The sequence below is a fragment of the Carica papaya genome, chromosome 2 (genome assembly GCF_054855325.1).
Source record: "Carica papaya isolate Zhongbai chromosome 2, ASM5485532v1, whole genome shotgun sequence".
In the NCBI taxonomy this organism is placed as follows: Eukaryota; Viridiplantae; Streptophyta; class Magnoliopsida; order Brassicales; family Caricaceae; genus Carica; species Carica papaya.
Window position 1 is genome coordinate 15179215 of NC_142310.1, and position 20815 is coordinate 15200029.

The 20815-nt window shown below is 32.7% G+C and overlaps 1 protein-coding gene and 2 pseudogenes across 1 annotated transcript in view; 2 read left to right on the plus strand and 1 right to left on the minus strand.

Moving 5' to 3' along the window:
* Positions 1–540: 540 nt before the first annotated feature.
* LOC110817315 (putative histone deacetylase 10) lies at positions 541–16274 on the minus strand (annotated as a pseudogene).
* The window catches only part of LOC110817321 (large ribosomal subunit protein P2y-like), a 51524-nt gene continuing 43057 nt past the window's right edge, over positions 12349–20815 (plus strand). The window contains exon 1 of the mRNA XM_088213392.1: positions 12349–12499. The gene's annotated coding sequence lies outside the window, so the exon portion shown is untranslated. The remainder of the gene's footprint in view (positions 12500–20815) is intronic.
* LOC148268798 (neutral/alkaline invertase 3, chloroplastic pseudogene) lies at positions 20264–20695 on the plus strand (annotated as a pseudogene).

A 20815-nucleotide genomic window follows, 5' to 3' on the forward strand; every position in this document is an offset into this window, starting at 1 on the left:
TATATTAATCTCTTATAAAGTCTTAAAGCTTCATAAATCAAATATTTCACCAAAAAAAGAAAAAAAACTGAACAAAGACGTGAAGATTTATATTGGTCACTTAAATAGCATACTTTATCTTTTTTATCTATCAATAAAATAAAATAAATTATCATGCTAGTAAATTATAATAAAAAAAACCAAATATTTTTATTTTATAATGGGTAAAAAATTTTAGAGATGAAACAATAATTTTTCTTAAATTTTATAAACTCCTTTATATAGACTCGGGACAGAAGGCACATGATGTACCCGACTTTAAAAAATTTCAATAGTTTCCTTTAATATAATATCTTTAACAGGGAAAAAAGTATCTATAGATAAACTTCAATCTAACAAAATGGTTAGGAAACAAACATATATATATTATGAATAAGGATATGCAAAATCTAATTTTCTTTGATATGAACCTGTTAGCTATAATCAAAATCTGCCAAACCTTTGCTTACACAAGGCAATTGCTACCTAAAACATGAAATCAATACATTGATTTGGTTAGCCTTAGATGTCCATATTATGATCATTATCATTATCCCCATCATAGTATTCATCATCCTGCTGGATCTGCTTGTCCTGGGTGTGCTCTGAAACACATTCCTCATTGTATTTAGGAAAGCATAACATTCCGAAGATTTGTTACTTATAATATCCATTTTTTAAAGAAAATTTTTACTACAACTTCAAACTAAGCGAAGAAATGTAAACATGTTTTTGCGTTGCAGCACTATGAATTGTGAGCTACTGTAAGTGCGAATGTCTTTGCATATGCAATGATTTAAGGTTGTCTACTTACGATTCATGCGTTCATCGAGGTTTTGCTCATCTTCATCAAAATCTGGGATGTAGAAATCGGGCGGAACCTGCAAAGCAAGTTATTGTCATCAGATCACCAATTTTTTTAATGCATCATATATATTTATTCATTCAATCAGTTGGTTTACTACAAGAGTCCACAAACTTTTCATAGTCATCCACTTTAACAAATATCCTGAGTTTGTGGACATCTACTGTATCATGAGTCAATATGAACATATTTGAAGAATTTCATGCGAAATGACTGTTTTACACAACAAGAGCAATCTTCACTGCGTTGATGAAACAAAGATTTTCTTACGTGATTAGATCTAATTAACTATTATCAATGAACTTATCCCAAAAGGAAAAACACATCAGTTATCATATCAACTTGGCAGTTATTTCCATGTAACTAACCTCTTGCATCTACACACTAGGAGCATGCTGAACGCAACGAAGGTTTTCCAGTACTTACGCTTTGATTGCAGTGAGATATGATTTGTTATTTAAATTTTCCTGGTCAATTAACTAAATAGGAGATTAGATGAATCAGAAGATTGTAATGTTCAATATCCAATTTCATCATAAACATAATGTAGCAAAATACACAATAGAAACCCACCACATTTCATTTATTTATTTCCCCTTCTGATTTGACTTCATTCAAATTTAACTCTTAAGTTTTCTTTTTCTTTTCTAACAATTTAATATCTGTGGTTGTTATATTAAATTATTAGTAAGACTTTCTCATCTTGAATACTCTTTTGTGCTTTTTCCTAATTTTGATTTTTTTTAAAAAAATCTTATGCCTCACTTTCAGAAGTCCAAGCACATGCAAATGTCCTTCAAAAAGGTAACAATTTAATATAAAATGACCCAAAAAAAATTAAACCATATGTATTGAATTGCTAGATAAAAACCGTAGGATTTGAATTTGAATAAAGCCAAACAACAATGGCCTTTATTCGATTTTTTGTTATATGTTTTTCCAAGGAACATAACCATCTAGGTAAGCTAGTTCTTTCTCATGTTAGTTCTCATGCAAAGAGAATAGACGATTTAAAGCTACCACATACTATATGTCTGGCTGGAATCTTCAATGAATAGTCTATTGCAAAATATTTGTTATATTCATTTTCGTAAATTTCTGCAGAAAATATCATGATAAAAAAAATTAATTACAAATCAAAATGATTGAAGTTTGAGAAGTATAATTAGCTGTACAATTATACAACTACAACAGAGGGTAGATCCACCAACTACAACATGCAAAAAATAAGATAAGATTATGAATTAAACAATCAGTAACATGCCTAATGACTAAAGGCTCATAATATAGAAATTAGCTATACTTGCAAGGCTGAAAGAGTAGTTTGAGGAGAGAACATCATTAATTTAGAAAATTGATTTTACTAATCAAACTACTGGAAAACTAAACAAATTTCTGATCTCCGAGAAAATATTTTACTTGAATAGATCTAATTCTCTATATCAAAATCTGACATGTGAAGAAATTTTACATGAATATATGTAGACCTATACAAATTCTATTCTTTTTTAGAGTAACAACTAAAGATAGTACAACCTAGGACTCAATTTAATGTAACGAGCTCCGAATTATAAGGAAAACTAATTTAAATAGGATATTGAAATAATGACAAAAGAACTCTAACCTACCCAAAAGCTTAACAACAAAATCCTATTCATGTGAGACTCATCCTCTAGGAGTGTCCCTATCTTGCTCCTGCATCATTCTTCCAGGGTTGAAACAAAATGGTAATTGAATTTCACTTTCCTTTGCCACAATCAAGTAGATAATAATTCTCTTCATCCTTTTATTATATTAATCATAATATTGTGAAGTTGCATATAAATTACTTTTAAATTTACTATCCAAGAGTAAGAAGCTTAAATTTTTGAACTTGAACATTCCATGAAACCTCGCCTCCAAAGTTGCAGCAGTGTTATAGTGGCCCTTACTGTAGACAATGAGTGCCTTGCAGGGATTTTAAGGCCTGACCAGGTGCTACAAAAGAATTCATACAACTATGGGACTATCGCAGCTCCACCAACTGCCATGTTAAAAAGAAGTAATTTGTGTGGACCAATGCTACTGTAAGAATCCAACTTTTTGTAAAAGTCAGATTCCTATACAAGTTGGTATCTTTAGAAAAATCTCACTATAGAGTAGAATCATAGTCGATTTTCATAACAAGAATATATAGGATTGATTTGTACTTATTTTCCTATTAAAACTTTTTTAATCTTCTCCTATATATATATATATATATTCAAATTTTACAAACTAAATATCATGAATAAAAATTTAATAGCAGAAAATTTAATCACAAATTTTTACAATATCATAGCAGAATCTTTAAACCCTAAAAGAACTTTTTTTACCCTCTCTTTTGCTAATAACCAGATAAAGAATGGTCACGACAACAACTACTAATCTCTCTGAAATTACATCGCGGTATGATGGAACTATTTCTATCAAACCACTCAAATTCTGATCACCAGTCATAAGCTAAACAAAAGCAACTATAAGTTTGTTTGTTGTAATCTTAAATTAAACAAATTTGTTCAATACAAAACAATGTTATCATTTTTTTTAGTTTTTTATAGGATTTATTTTTAATTTTTACCATCAAATTTATAACATTAAAATTGAGAAAAATATGACTTAATCTGAACTGCCAAACCAAGACAATCAAAATATAAAAAATAAATAAAGAATAAATAAAAAAATAAAGAAGAATGGTGGTAGAATTGGGAAAAAAAAATTCAAAACCTAAACCCTAGTGTTATATATACAGACTACAAATACATATGCATATTACTGTCTTTTAATTCATTTCTTTACCAACCAAAAACCCTAGCTGTTGGCTAGATCCAGAACACTCCAAGTATGTTTTTTTTTATCATTTCATATGGTTTATTTTTATTTTTTACCATCAAGTTTATAGTATTAAAGTTGAAAAAAATATGACTTACGAACAATTTGAATTATCCAACTAAACAATCGAGACTTCCAATTCTAATAGAAAAGTAAAAGAAAAGAAAATTAAATAAATAAATAAGAACGGGATAAAATCGAAAAATAAATCTCAAAACCTAAATCCTAATATTAATTTTTCTATTAGTATTCTTAGTTTTTTTAAAATTATAATTATAATTAAAAAGTACTAATCAAGGTGGAGCTGTAGTCTTATATAGAAAACATCACATATTATATATTATATAATAATATTAACATTTTCTAAATATTTTTTTTTGTACTAGTCTTAAATTAAACAAATCTGTTTAATACAAAACAATTTTATCATTTTTTTGAGCTTTTCTTAGGGTTTATTTTCAATTTTTACCATCAAATTTATAATATTAAAGTTGATAAAAATATGACTTACAAATGATCTGAACCGTTTAAATAAACAATCGAGCCATCAAGTTCTAATGGGGAAGTTAAAAAATATAAATAAATAAATAAATAAGAACGAAAACGGGGATAGAATGAAAAAAGAATACTTTAAAACCGAAGCACTAATATTAATTTTTCTATTATGTACTTTTAGTTTTCAAAATATAATTATAATTAAAAAATACTGACCAATGCAGAGCTGATATCTTCTATAAAAAACATCACATATTATATATTATATAATAATATTAATATTTTTAAATATTATTTTTATTTATAGTAATAAGAAATTAAACAAATTTCTTTCATACAAAATAACGTCCAACCAAACAAATTTATACCATCACATTTATAATAGTAAATTAGAGAAAAATATGACTTACAAATGATCTGAACTGTTTAACAAAACAATCGAGCTGTGCAGTCTTGACGGGGAAGTAAAAGAAAAGAGAAGAAAAATAAATAAATAATAATGAAAATGGGATAAAATCGGAAAAGAAAATTTCAAAACCTAAACCCTAATATTAATTTTTCTATTATATATTTTTATTTTTTCAAAAAATATAATTATAATTAAAAATACTTACCAAGGCAGATGTGGCGCCTTGTGTAAAAAATATCATATATTATATATTATATAATAATATTAATATTTTCTAGATATAATTTTGTTTGTACTAGTATTAAATTAAACAAATTTGTTTAATACAAAACAATTTTATTCTTTTTTTCAGTTTTTCTTGGGGTTTATTTTTAATTTTTACTATTAAATTTATTGTAACATCCCGCATAAATAGGGACCTAAATGAATAAAGATTACTTGATTTGGGGCCATTATGTAATTTTCACAAACTTGGTCACATCAGCAATCTAATTGAATGATCCAAATTTTAAATGGAAGATCGGACGACTCATGATGCATATATAAATATTAACCCTAACTTTCCTTTTTGGGAGAAGAGGGGAAGTCGACCAAGAAAAAAGGTGAAGGGAAGAAGAGGGATTGCGAATGCGAGAGAGAGAGAGAGAAAATAGATTCCCATTTAGGGGAGCATAGAAGGAGAGTATGGACGAAGCAGCAGTGAAAGACTAGCTTAGAAGGAGGTCGTGCGAGGAACGAGCGAGCAAAACACATAGTTGCTCATCACTATTGTCGCAAACAAGGGTAAGTTAAAATTTGACTCTCTCAACTCGAAATTAAAAATTATACATTGAATTTTTGATATGTTTTAGGATAACATGGTACTGGCGAGTGTTGGGGGGCGTTAGGTAGAACAGAACAATAAACTGGTTAGGAGGTAATAAATAGAAGATGAAACACTAGGAAATGGAACCATTGATCCATAAAAAATAGAATAAGAACTGAGGAAAATAGAGATGGATGAGGAAGGGGGTAGGTGATTATGTGATTTACAAGAGAGAAATTACGAAAAGTATTTAAGAATTTAATGATGTTTAGGAGGAAAAATTTAGGAAAGGAATTTGACAGATGAGTATAACGGAAAAGAAGTGAGATTTCAAATCGGTATGGAAATGAGGATTTCACAAAAGAAGAAATAGAAGAATCATCACTTGAAAACCAGGGATAACGAGAGTAGATCCTGACCTGTAGTAAATCCGTAGAGGAAATAGAATATGGAGGAGTATAAGAAAGAAAGAGGTATTGTGTGTGTGAGTGGTCGAGCTTTTAGCCGAAATAGTTGTGAAGGCAATTGACTATCGTGCTCCAGTGAGGGAGCAAATAACTATGATGTTATGGCCCAATTTGATGGGTCGGGGGGGTTGATACCCCTGAGAGAAAGTGGCATTGTGCATATGAGTGGCTGGGCTTTTGGTCAAAATAATTGTGAAGGCAGTTGACTATCATGCACTAGTGAGTGAGTGAATAACTATGATGTTATAGGCCCATTTGATGGGTTAGGGGGTTGATGCCCTGGAGAGAAAGTGGCATTATGTGTGTGAGTGGCCAGACTTTTGGCCGAAATTATTGTCAAGGCAGTTAACTGTTGTGCTCCAGTGAGGGAGCGAATAACTATGATGTTATGGGCCCATTTGATGGGTCGGGGGGGTTGATACCTCGAAGAGAATTATTGACTGAATGATCCATATATATATGGAAAACTGTGAATGTGTGTGTGTGAAATAATATTGATTTTTGGTCATTTGGGATGAAATATGATATGTATATATATATAATTAATGAGACTAATAGAAGAACATGAATTTTTTGTCATAGTATTTAGGTATTTAAGAATAGGATTTATGGAGAAAATAAAGCTGTATGTTGAGGATGAAAATAGTAGGGAAATTTATGGCTGCAAGGCATATTAAACTGGGTGAAGAGTGACTACAAGGAAATCTAAGAAATGGGTATTGTGGGGGAGAACAATTAGTGGAGTTGAAACCAAGGAAGATAACACAAGTAGATGAGAGTAACTCAACCAAGGAAGAAGAAGAAAAAAGAAAAAGAGATCAAGAGAAAGAGCTATCCAATCGAGGAGGAGACGAGAGATTGAAGCAACAATAATTAGATAAGCAATTTGGTAAGTTTTTGGATATGTTTAAATAATTGCATATCAATATTCCTTTGGTTGAAGCTTTATAACAGATGCCTAGCTATACAAAGTTCTTAAAGGAGATTCTATCCAACAAAAGGAAACTGGAAGACGTGGCCATGGTGATGCTTAATGAAGAATACTAAGTTATTCTATAAAAGAAGATGCCACAAAAGTTGAAGGATCCTGGTAAGTTTACTATTCCATGTAATTTAGGTGATCTTTCAATTGAAAAGGCATTATGTGATTTAGGAGCTAGTATCAATTTGATGTCATATGATACTTACAAGAAGATACAATTGGGAGAACCTAAGCCAACTAAGATTACATCGTAACTAATAGATAGATCTATCAAAATTCCAGTTGGAATAATAGAAAATGTGCTAGTTAAGGTTGATAAGTTTATATTTCCAGTAGACTTTGTGATCTTAGATATGGAAGGGGACTTTGAGATATCAATTATCCTATGAAGACGATTTCTAGCAACTATTAGAGCTTTAATTGATGTTCATGATGGTAAATTGACACTTAGGGTATTTAATGAGGAAATTACTTTTTATATGTTTGAATCCATGAAATATGCACATACTTCAGATGATACTTGTTTCATGATTGATACATTTGATTCGGTTGTGCAAGGTGTTTTTCAGGAAAATTACATTAAAGATGCATTAGAACAAGGTATCATGATTGGAGAAAGGAGTGACATGAAGAATGAAGAAGTCAACGAGCAAGTAGTTTTGCTAGAAGGGAGACCTCAATTTAATGCACCAAGGAACTTCATATTTTAGGAGATTTGTAGCTCTAGTGAAGAGAAAAACAAGCCCTCAACTAAGGAACCACCGAACAAGTTGAAATCAAGGTAGTCGGGACCCATGGATAGGGGTGAGCCTAGCTCTCCCCAAGCCGATGTAGGACCAGGTCCTAATTCAAGTTCCATATTAGAGGATAGATTAGAGCAGCTAAGTAGGGGGCAAGAAAGAATTAAAGAACGCCAAAGGTGAATAGAGCATATTATGATGGCGTACTTTCAGCATATAGGATTCTAGCCCCCACACTACCCACCGTCAGACAGTTAGTCTCATTTTTTTTTATTTTTTTCTTCAATCTTTTTTTATGTTTGTTTTTCAGTCTATCTTTACCTATTATATCTTTTAGTTCCCTTCTCTGATTTACCACTAACTTGCTTACTTAGTTCTCCTTTAGTGCTTGTCAGTATATTTTTAGGTTTTTTGCAAACTTCATAGTGACTGCAATGAATGCTACTCGATCAAAATTTCAGGAAAGTTTCGTTTCTTTTACTATCATTGTCTTTTATTTTTCTGCTTTACGAGCTATGGGGACATAGTCACATTTAGGTGTGGGGGAGTGGTATTCTAATTCTTTATATTTGTTGTTATCCTCTAAATCTAAATGAAGTTCCATGGTTTGATCTTGATGTATCCTGTAGCATCATGACTACCTATGATGATAATTATGACATTAAATCTATATGTACTGAGATAAGATTATTTTTGGAAACACTTCAGCAGTAGAAGTATTTGACCTTTTTAGTTTATTCAAGTTTTAAGAGTTTACAATCTTCTACATCCTTTGAGTTATGAAATTCGTTCTTTTGTCTAAACTGAATAATTCTTTATAAAAGTAAGCATATTGTGGTATAGAATTATATATATATATATATATGTAAAAAATAATAATAATAATAATAAAATACTTCGCTGATCACTCAATTTTACACCATCAAGGGGAGTAGCATAGCGGTTCGACGTTATGCTAGCTTAACCAAAGGTCTTCAATTTGAGCCCTGGGAATGCAGCTGCCTTTGGTAGGGAGAGCTTCCTCCTTCCTTAGTGGACCGATTTGGCTCGAAGAATAAAATATTGATTATGAGTAGAGCTAGTGGCCATTCGAAATGTGACCTACTAAGTAACTGGGGGCTAGCATCACCAATGTCTGCACTCGTGTAAAAAGGTTAACTGACATTCTAAACAACTAATAATGTGCTTTACAAAAAAGTAAAAATAAAGTTGCATGTATGCCTACTCTTTTGCCAACTGAGCTTGATTATGTTTTGGATTATAAAGTTTGGATATTATGAATGATTGAATGACTCATAGAATATTTTGAATACTTAATTTCTAAGAATAAGATCGGATTGGATGGGGTCTATATTCTGAAGTTGTTGAATTGTCTTCTATAGATGATTGTACCTTTGTACATATTATTTTATGTTATCATGAGGTAATATAGTCTTGATGAGGAGGATTTCATTAATGGTTTTGCTGTAGAATGGATTTAAGATTGCTTGAGGACAAGTAAAACTCAAATGTGGGGGGAGTTGACATAATTGAATTTTATAGATACTTTCCTATTTTATTTGAGTTGATTTTGATCGATTTTTTTCACATATGCTGTTGGATTTTCTTTGGACTTTTTTAGGAATGATTTTGGGACTTGGAAGCAAATTAGAGTGGATTGGAAAAAGATTTGGGCAAAAAAGGGTTGAAACATGAAGATGTGGGAGACATGCCCATAACACACAACTATGTGTTACGGAGCCATCATTTTTATTTCTGAGTCAGACACAATTGTGTTCCTAAAAGACACGGACATGTGCCCTATATTAGGTTAACACATGGACATGTGTTAAGAAGGCAAGATTTCTGTTTTGCTCGATGAAAGAGACAGGGCCGTGTCGTGTCTAAAAGTTGGAAATTGACATAATTTTGAGGAAGACACAGCTGTGTGTTAATTCTACATGGTCGTGGGACATGCCAGATCAAAATATTAGGTCTTGAATGATATAAAAAGTGGAGGAGCCCAAAAAGAAAATGAGACCAAAGAAGAGAAGAAAAGAGAAAACGGTTTCAGACATCAAGAACTTCTTCTAGTCGGTTATTCCTTATCATTTCATGTTTTTTTTTAGATTTTTCTCTTGCAATTTTCTTTAGGATGTGTCACTAAACTTTTCTGTGGAGATCTTTGATGAAACCCTAAAGGATACTTTGTGATTTTCTTATTCAATCTATGAAAGACTTTTTTCTCAATCCCTATGTATTATCTTGTGGCTTAATGCATAAATAAATTAATTACCTATTTATTAATTTATGATAAATGATTGGATTGAGAGATTGATTATTCATTAGAATATCAAGTTAGTATAATAAACTGAATGTGAGTAGAAATACTTGGCATGATCTATATATTTGATGATTGAATGTTAATGCACCGATTCATACTAATCCATAAAGATATGTGTGTTATTATGTAGGTAAGGTAATTGATCTTGAGAAAGAGATTCCTATATGATTGAATGAAATTGGAGAAAAGTTCTGGTTGTAGATTGAATTAAGGAAATTCATAGTTGAACTTAGGGTGGATTTTAAGATCTTAACCACCATTATATATTGATTGTTAATTATTCCTAATTCATTGTTTCTTATTGTTTTTAAGTTTTAGTTCATACTCATTCTCTTAGTCTTTGGCCAAATAATATCAATTAATTGTGATTCTAGTAATTGCTATATTAGTCCTCATGGGACAATATCCGAATTTACTGCTATACTATGTGTTCGAACTAGTACACTTACTATGTGAGTTCACATCACAACAATATGGCTTTACTCCGAACAAGCTAGTCAACGATGAATAAGACTTAATCACAGTCGAACGTAGAAAACACCAATAAACGCCTTGAGAACAATGTGACAACCAAATGAACTATATCATAAGACCATATCTAAGAATAGTTATATGAAACCCTTAAAAGCTATATAGTATCCAACTATGGAAGGACTTAAATTGGTAAAGAGTATAAACAATGTTAGTCGAGCTAGTAAATGAACTTTTCTATCTCAATGATTTTTAGTAAGAAATATGTATTCCATAACTCATTATGTAAATTTTATAGGGCTTCAGGAGAACCTGATTGAGTACTGAAGTGGGTTAGAAATCATTCAGATTGTGATAAATTTAGAAGAGCAATTTGACTTTTCTAAGAATAAATTGATTATATACTAGATCAATTGAGTAAAGAGGAAAAGATTTTGACACGAAAATAATTTTTAAGATTCCCAAGAAAAAAATAACATATATGAGGTATACTCTAATAAGCTATCGGGGAGAGAGCTTTGGTCTTGACCTTCATATCAACTAGAGTACTAAAAGTCATTAGAAAACTCAGGAGTAGCTCCCCTAATGCGGAAACATACAACCAAGGCATACCTGACATTCTAGCGAAACCCCTAAAGAAAATATAAATTTAATGAAAATTAATGACGTAGGGTGAAGGGGACTACCTTACAAAAAAAAATGACTATTTCTTGGACTTTGGCATACATGTCAGGGCCCTAGGACTTTTAACACAATGGCAGAAAAAATAACTTTTTCTAGTGATGTTATCAACCTTGGAAAGCTGGAGATTGACCAAAGTGCATTTTTAGAACGGGGTAAAAATAAATCTGATTATGATGGGAAGGAGAAAGTAGAACACATTCTAGTGAGACCCCTATATAATGTTAGAGACCCATAGACATAAGCTCCCTAGTTCACATGTTGAAAATTTTAAAGGATCCAGATTAAGTCATTCTCGAGGCAATTGACCCTGAGAAGTTTGAAAATAGACGAGGAACAACAAGTTTGAAAACCAATAATATTTTCCAAATTATTCATGTACTAATTTCCACGAAAGAAGAAATGAGAATCTAAATAGTTCTATTTAGACATATGAATGCCATGAAAGACATAAACATATTATGGCGTTAAGGTTACTTAGGTAATTAAGGATTTAATCTTATGGCTAATAGAGAATGTTGTCATACTACTAAAGGACTCTTTATGATGGTAATCAAACAAAGGTATGATACCTCGTGATAGTGTTGGATGGTGATGACGATGCATAATTTATTGTTGGAAAATATAAGGCTATAATGAATTTTGACATTCAACATAATCTAAAATAGTAGTCTTTTATTAATATTAAAGATTTCTTTTAAGAGGTCTATACTGAAGTGTCATCAAATCTCCTTAGGTTCTAAAACCTTTGAGAATATAAGGCCAATTCTTAGTGAGTATATATACCTTTACGTCTGGAGATAAGAAAGGAGATATCACAATTTAAAGTGATTAAACCGTTAGAAATACTATAACAACTCTATTCTGTAAAAGAAACCACCTAAGAACCAGAAGAGGTAATGAAAATCAAATATCCTCATCTGTTATAATTTCCTGATAAGTTCAAATTTGTAGGACAAATTTTTTTAAGGGGAGAGATTATAACATCTCGCATAAATAGGGACCTAAATGAATAAAGATTACTTGATTTTGGACCATTATATAATTTTTATAAACTTGATCACATCAAGAATCTAATTTAACGATCCAGATTTTAAATGAAGATTGGATGGCCGACAATGCATATATAAATACTAACTCTAACTTTCCTTTTTAAGAGAATAGGGGAAGTTGACCAAGAGAAAAGGGGAAGGGAAAAAGGGGGATTGTGGTCACAAAAGAGAGAGAGAGAGAGTAGAAGAGTGGAAGGAAAAGAGAAAAATAGATTCCATTTAGGGGAGCAAAGGAGGAGAGTACGGACGAAGCTGCAATGGAAGGCTAGCTCAGAAGGAGGTCGTACAAAGAACGAGCGAGTGAAACACGGAGCTGCTCAGCATTGTCATCACGAACAAGGGTAAGTTAAATTTTGACTCTCTCAACTCAAAATTAAAAAGTTATACATTGAATTTCTGATACGTTTAGCATAACATGGTACCAGCGAGTGTCGGGGAGTGTCAAGTACAACAGAATTGTAAACTGGTTAAGAGGTTAAAAATAGAAAAAGAAACGCTAGGAAATGGAAACGTTAATCTGTAAAAATGAAATGAGAACTGAGGAAAATAGAGATGGATGAGGAAGGGGGTAAGTGATTATGTCATTTACAAGAGAGTAATTAGGAAGAGTATTTAAGAATTTAATGATATTTAGGAAGGAAAATTTAGGGCAGGAATTTGGCAGATGAGTTTAAGGGAAGATAAATGAGATTTCAAATTAGTATGGAAATGAGAATTTCATATAAGAAGAAAAAGAGGAATCATCCCTTGAAAACCAGGGATAATGAGAGTCGATCCTGACCTATAGTAAATCTATAAAGGAAAACAGAATATGGAGGAGTATAGGAAAAGAAGATGGGCTACGTGTGTGAGTGGCCGAGCTTTTGGCCAAAATAGTTGTGAAGGCAATTGACTATTGTGCTCTAGTGAGGGAGCGAATAACTATGATGTTATGTGCTCATTTGATGGGTCAGAGAGGTTGATGCCCCAGAGAGAAAGTGGCATTGTGTGTGTGAGTGGCTGGGCTTTTGGTCGAAATAGTTGTGAAGGCAGCTGATTGTCATGCTCTAGCGAGGGAGCAAATAACTGTGATGTTATGGGCCCATTTGATGGGTCTGGGGGTTGATATCCTGGAAAGAAAGTGGCATTGTATGTGTGAGTGGTCGGACTTTTGGCCAAAATTATTTTAAAGGCAATTGACCGTCGTGCTCCAGTGAGGAAGCGAATAACTGTGATGTTATAGGCCCATTTGATGGGTTGGGGGGTTGATACCCTGAAGAGAATTATTGACTGAGTGATCAATATGTATATGGAAAACTATGAATGTGTGTGTGTGTGTGTGTGTGTGTGTGAAATAATATTGATTTTTGGTCCTTTGGGATGAAGTAATATATATATATATAATTAATGAGACTAACAGAAGAATATGAATTTTTGGTCCTAGTATTTAGGTAATTAAGAACATGATTTATGGAAAAAAAATAGAGCTGTATGTAGAAGATGAAAATTATAGGGAAATTTATGGGTGCAAGGCATATTAAACTACACAAAGAGTGGCTGGAGGGAAATATGAGAAATGGATACTATGGGGGAGAAATATTTATGTCTGAGGTTCTTACCAGAGGAAGAATTTAGTGGTAATAGCAGGTGAGGTTGGGAAATATTGGGTAGAAATGTGGAGGAATTAGAGAATAATACAACGTGGGTAATGGTAATATAGTATAAAATATAATAAGTAGAGTTTGAGTGTGGTACATGGAAGTTTAGTGGTAATGTTTTCTGTTCGTAAGTGTGAATTTCATATTTTTCTTACTGGGTATGTGGAGCTCATTACGTGTATATTTTAAAAACAGTGAAATAGGAAGAAGACCCAAGTTTACAGGATTTATGTCTCCAAGCATAGATGCGCAGAGGCGTTTTTCCACTATTGTAAAATCAAACTCCTTCTGGATTTAAAATAGCATAGACATGCTTAACTTTAAATACAATAGGGATAAGTTTACTCTTGTATTTAAATATTTTCAAAATTTTTTGAAGGAAAGGGACAATAATTTCTTTAGAGGGAGAATCAACCAAGAGAGAAGACTTCTTCCTAAATCATGTGATATCTTAAAGGAAGAGAAAATCGAATCTCATTCCTTAAAGAATTAAATCCCACGGTTTAGGAAAGATATTGGTGGCCTTTTTATTCTTTTAATGGCCAACTATAATTAACCATATTTACTTCCCCTAAGTCCTCCATAATTAATCAAAATATTCTTATTTAAAAAGAGAATATCATATCTAGCTTATTAGTCAAAGTCTTCTTAATTTTTATTATTTTCTCATTCAAGACAAGACTTAATTTTCTTGTAATTTCTACCATTAATGTAGGATATTTATTTTCTTGTAATGCACATGACCTACTCTATAAATAGATCTTCAATTCACAATTGTAATCATTCAAGTTTGAGAATAATAAAACTATGAAATTCTAGTTTCCAACTTGTTAGGTTTCTTCAACCTTCTTGTTGAATGAGAATTGATTCAACTTATCAAGGTAAATCCTTGTGGCGTTTTATCAATTTTCTTTCGAATTGATTTCTAACTTATCAAGTTCATACTTCTAGCATTTTTAATCAATTCAAACTATCTCAATTACCTTGGTTGACATTCACGTATTGAATGTAGGTCAAGTAGGGAGGATTTGTTGAGAGTTTTATGATTTTGAATAGTAATGCTATATGCGGAGTTTTTGATCATGTTAGTTGATCCTGGGTTCCGCATCATTTGGTATCAGAGCTTAGACTTGAGATAAATCTTACTATCTTGCATCTTTTATCCTTGCATCTTTTTTTTTTGTTCTTCATATTAAAAAAACATACCTTGCATCATTTCTTACGCATAAAAAAAAAAGAAAATATCATATTCGTATTATTTTTCTTGCACTCTAAGTTTTTTTTCTTGCATTGTGCTTTTGTTCCATTATATCTTTAAGTAATTAATTGCACCCTAGTTACTTAACATCATACATAAAACACACACTATCTTTATCCGTGTGTTTGAACTGTTACTTTTAGAATTGTTTTATCACTTTCTTTCTGTAGGATTCCTTAAAGTGTCATAAACAAAACTTGATTCAAGGAAATTTAATTCTCATATTCATCTTGAAGGAAGGAGGCTGAGTAAAACACAAGGAGTGAAATATGTGAGAGAGTGTTAGTTTTTTTACTAACCATTCCTTGAAGATTTTTGCAATAATCTTATATAACATTTTAGCCGATGACATTTTCTCAAAGAAAGTAAAATTGGTGAAACCCCGATATAAGAGGTAGGATGTGACTAGCATGCATGGGCATAATATTGCAACGTATTTTATTAGTGTATCATCCAATAAAGAAAGAAACTAATACCTGCTTAGTCACTTTCATCTCTCCACAATCAGTCAACCACTGTAACTTATAAGGGTGAGAATGACGCATGCATGTCAACCTAAGTTTATCAACTAGGATAGTACTAGCAATGTTGGTGCAGCTACCCCCATCTATAATGAGAGTAGATACCTTCTCATTTATAAGGCAATGAGTGTGGAAGATATGCTCTCTCTCGTTACTTTCTTCTGGCTTGACTTGGACATTCGGAGCTCTCCTGACAACCAAAGCTTCCCCCTGAGCTGGATATTCAACACTTTCCTCAACATCCTCTAATGGTGGCATGTTATCATTATCTTCGCTCTCACAATCACTAACACTATCAATTCCACCATCATATTTTAAAAGCATGATCTTCTCTACTTAGGCATTGAGAAGCTATATGTTTAGTTTCAAAACAACTAAAACATTTGATTGTACTATGCTTTTGAGATGAGTTAGGTGTCATACCTTTTGTATCAAGTGGTGCAGACTTTTTCTTCTTCTTGTTTGCTCCCTTATTTTCTTCTTTCTTGGGCCATTCTAAGCTATAGGTAGGGATAACATATGATGTGCCCCTCCTTTTGTACTTAAGTTATCTCTCAATTTTCATGGCCATGTGCACTATGTTGGCGATGTCTCTGTTGAGACCTCTGAGGAATCTTGCCATGGTTACTTCGGGATCATCTTTTATATTGGTCATGATCATGACCATCTCCATCTCCTTGTAATAGTCCCCAACGGACATAGACCCTTACGTTAAGCGCAGTAACTTTTAATGCATCTCTCTATAGTAGTGAGAGGGTATGAATGTTTTTTCGTATAATTTCTTTCATCTCTCTCTAGGAGGATGTTGGTCGCTCTCTATTACGTCGTCTAGTGAGGAGTAGTTGATCCCACCACACTAAAGCGTAGTTAGTGAACTTTACTACTGCTAGTTTGATATTCTTTTCTTCGTGGTAGTTATGGTCATCAAAGACTAATTCTACCTTCCTCTCCCACTCCAAGTATGCTTCACCATTATTTCTATCCTTGAAATGTGGTATTGTAGCGCCCGGGGAAATTGAAGAAAAAGAGAGAAAAAAAAAAACGCTTGCCACGTCAGCAGCCACGTTAGCAGACCCAGTCAGCAGTCCTGGCCAACCAGGACCTGCCACGTGGCAAAACCATGTCGACCGGGGATGGGCCACGTTGGCGATCCGCGTGCGCGCGATCGGACGGTCCAGATCAATCGCTCCATACCCCGTCCGGTATGGGAGACCACAATCCCGGTAGGGTTCCCTACGGACCCGGTCCGTCCACCATCTCCCAGGATATCTAGTCAGGCTGACCACATTATACAATTTCCATTGACATAATCTTTCATTCTCCTTTTCCCTCAGTCAGCACTATTAATCACATACAAACAAGCAAAACGATAATTTATGCCAAACAGACAACATACAGCATCAATATCCCGGTCATTCAATCCATAATCAATAAAACAGTAAAATATGCACACGAAACTATAAAATGAAAACATTGAATCTCATGCTGCATTTAAAACTGTAAAACAAGCCAAATAACAGTTAACCGACAAACACACTAGACTCGGACTCCATTAGCGACCTTAAGCAATTTCACACATTCGTTGATTCATGAAATACCGTTTTATCATTTATTGAACTTTAAGACCATGATAGGAAATAGGGTGAGGGGTCTTTACTCGTTTCGGAGTCCGAACACGGCTTCACAGTGCGCTTGCAAGCTGTCCCTAATTTTCCCTGAATTTTTCCCGGGGAACTGAAACGCACTACTGGTACCTGCACGTGTTCCAAAAAATCCCAAATTAGGCCCAGGGCCCCTTTCGGCCAATATCGCAACTCCGGAACGGCGGCTCCGTCGTGCTCCGGCGATGGCGCCGCCGCTTGCGGCGGCGGTTCACCTCGGGTTGGCCGTTTCTGGCCGAATTCGGCCACACTCGCATTGGTTCCTGCGATAAAACAACCCTACGGCCCTCGGGGGGCCGAAAATTTACGAAAAATTGAAGCTTACCGGCGGCGGTGCTCTCGGGTGCGGTGGCTCTCCGGTGAAGTTCGTGTTTTGGCGATTCGGCTCCGATCAACCTGTAGAGAAAAGAATGGTGATCACGGTGATATAAAAATTGCATTAAACGGAGGCCGGGAATGGCCTCATCGGAGGCAAAAATCGAGGAGGGGCGCGGCGGCGCCGCTGGCTTTCGGCCGTATTTTCCGGCCGTTTGGCCGGGATTTTGGCTCCGATTTGGCCACTGGGGAAATCAGCGTGGAAAAACGAGTCGGGGGTATGAAATTTACCTCGATCGGCGGTCGGAAATCCCTCCGCTTCGGCGGCGGGTGGCGGCAGATAGAAAATAATAAGATAGTTTTTCTTTTATAAAATTCGTTCTATTAATTTCTTTACCACAATATAATTTCTTCATAATCTTTTCCTCACGTTTGTTATTGTGTTACGATCTGATCAATTTTAGGTGATATAGAAATATAAGAAGAGTTAGAAAATAATTGGGAGAAAGACGAGGAAAAACATAAGGAAACGAAATCAAAAAACAAGAGTTAGACTAGAGGCATTATAGAGATAAGTTCTCTTTTTTTTTCCTAATGCATAACGCACAATTAGGTAGTAATTATAAAGTAGATTCATTATAAGAAGTCATATTCTTCCAATGATTCCTAAGTTTCAGACCACGAACTAACTCAAATCAAAAATTTGACTTTCTATGAAATTATCTCTTTACCCTAGATAATAAAAAAACATAAAAGTACAATTTAAATTAAATATGTCCAAAAGTATATAAGTGTATTTACATTAAGCAGTATTAAATCTATCTTGTTCACATGATTTTATTTTTACTTTTTGTGTAATTATTAGTAATCCTTTACTTGTTTTATTAGGTATATCTAATTTTATTTTTGAACCGCTTATATTTTTAGGTTGAATTCATTAAATGAAATTTTGTTTCATAATCCTTCATATATAGAAAGATCAATTAGAATTAAGTTCTCAAAAAACATAAATAAGAAAGTTTAAATATTAAAATTGTGATATATTGTTAAATTATAAAATATGGAAGAAATGTAGCAATTAAATTTCATAAGAAAATGATGAAGCTTGTTTAGAAATTAAAGCAAATGGGACAATTAGATACATATACAAATATTTTAACTTCTAATACTATACTATACTATACTGTATTTTTTTTTACAAAATAGTTTCTCAATTAGTGTAATTTGACCCACAACCTAAAATTTCTATGTAATTTCTTAATTTACGAATTAAAAATATATACATATATATGAGGTTAATTTCTATTGTTGTTGGAAAGTTATATTGGATGTTATTGTATTGACTTCCATTGTACAAGTTGATTCAGTACTAAAAACAAATACTACTAAATTTATATTTTAATCAAATAATAAAATAAAACTTAATTTGAATGAATTATTTAATATTATAATAAATAAGTGAATTGAATAACATATATTTATTGTTTAAAATATAGTATTTGACGACCAATTATAAGAATTGACACTTTAGTGAATAATGAGAGGTGATTGATGGTGACTACAATGAAATGCAACCAACACAAAAATAAAAGCTTTGGTATCTTGCAACAAAGTATATCACATTTTCTTTAGGTTTTAAGACAAAAATGAACTATTTTATTTATTTATTTATTTTTGGTACTCTTTTTTGTTGATACAAAAGTTAAACAAATTTTTTTTTTCAAGTAAAGAAATAGATTAGGTGGGCACAAAATGGACACATGAGTTCTTCTATTTGTCGCATATTACCTAGCAACATTTCAACTTTTGTGAGAGTCTGAATCAATCACTAAAATTATATCGTCTATTGTCTAACTTTTAGTTGTAATAGGACTATTTTTAAAGGTACTAGGTACAAATTTTATACTTGATGAATATTTTCTAAAATTTAGGTAATTACTTGAGGATTTTTAAGCTTTCATTCCGTATTTTGTTTCTTTTCTTCTTAGTTAAATTTAAAAGTTTAATCTAATAATATATAACTTAGCTAGAAATGTACCGAGAACAAAGGTAAGATATATATGTATTCATGAGCCTAAGTTTTTTGTTGACTTTCTTGAGCAAAATGGTTTTTACTATTAATGGATGTTATTGTATTGACTTACTTTGTATAAACTAATATCGTACTAGAAAGAAATACGGCTAATTTTGTAGGTCAATCAAATAACAAAGTAGGACTCATAGTAGAAGTTTGAAAATAAAGCAAGGATTAAGTACTTGACAAGCTTGAGTTAAATAGATATCATATCTTGGTGCCTCTCAAGTGAGTTTCTGGCAGGTGTAATAAGTACATGATTCCAGTCTGGTCAATTCAGAAAATGTTCAACTATTAGAATTTTACTCATTGTATTTTTGGTTGCTTCCGAATAGTGCAACTCCCCATAATGATGGAGATTGTATTGTTTATAGCTTATATTTTTTGAGATAATTCATAGCTTAAATGTTTGACACTATGGAGATCTAGTTTGTGCATTAAGTATGTTTGTAACATGTTGTGGAAACAACATATTATAATTTGACTCACTAGCCTACATGAATCGGCTATTATTTAAATTTATAAGTTGGTAACTAAGAGATATTATTTGTTTACTTTCTTTTTTTGTGGTATCTCTAGTTAATCCTTTTTTTTTCCTTGCAACCACTATTTTATTCTGCCTTACTCTGTGCACAAGAAATGCTTGCTCCAGAAGATGGATCAATTGATCTTATCCAGGCACTGAATAATTGCCTACTTGCTCTTTCATTCCACATCAGGGAGTATTATTGGATTGATTTGTGAAAACTGAATGATATTTATCATTACAAGACTTAGGAGTACTCAAATGATGCAATTAATAAGTTCAACGTTTACCCAAATCAAATTTCTCCTTGGTTGGTGGAATGGATGCCTAATAAAGAATATTATCTAATTGGAGACTTACAGACAACATATATGGATTTCCAATTTTCTTCTCTAGGAAACATGTGGTATGTTGTAAGCAGTCTGGCAACAGTTGATCAGTCACATGCCATACTTGATGCTATTGAAGTGAAATGGGCAGATTTGGTAGCAGACATGCCATTCAAAATATGTTATCCTGCTCTTGAAGTTCAAAGTGCCAAATAATCACTGGTAGTGATCCTAAGAACACGTAAGATACTCTCATATTATTTATTTATGATTTATTTCTTCATTATCTTCAAAATTTCTCACTACATTTCCTTTTGATGCTAGCCCTGGTCTTAC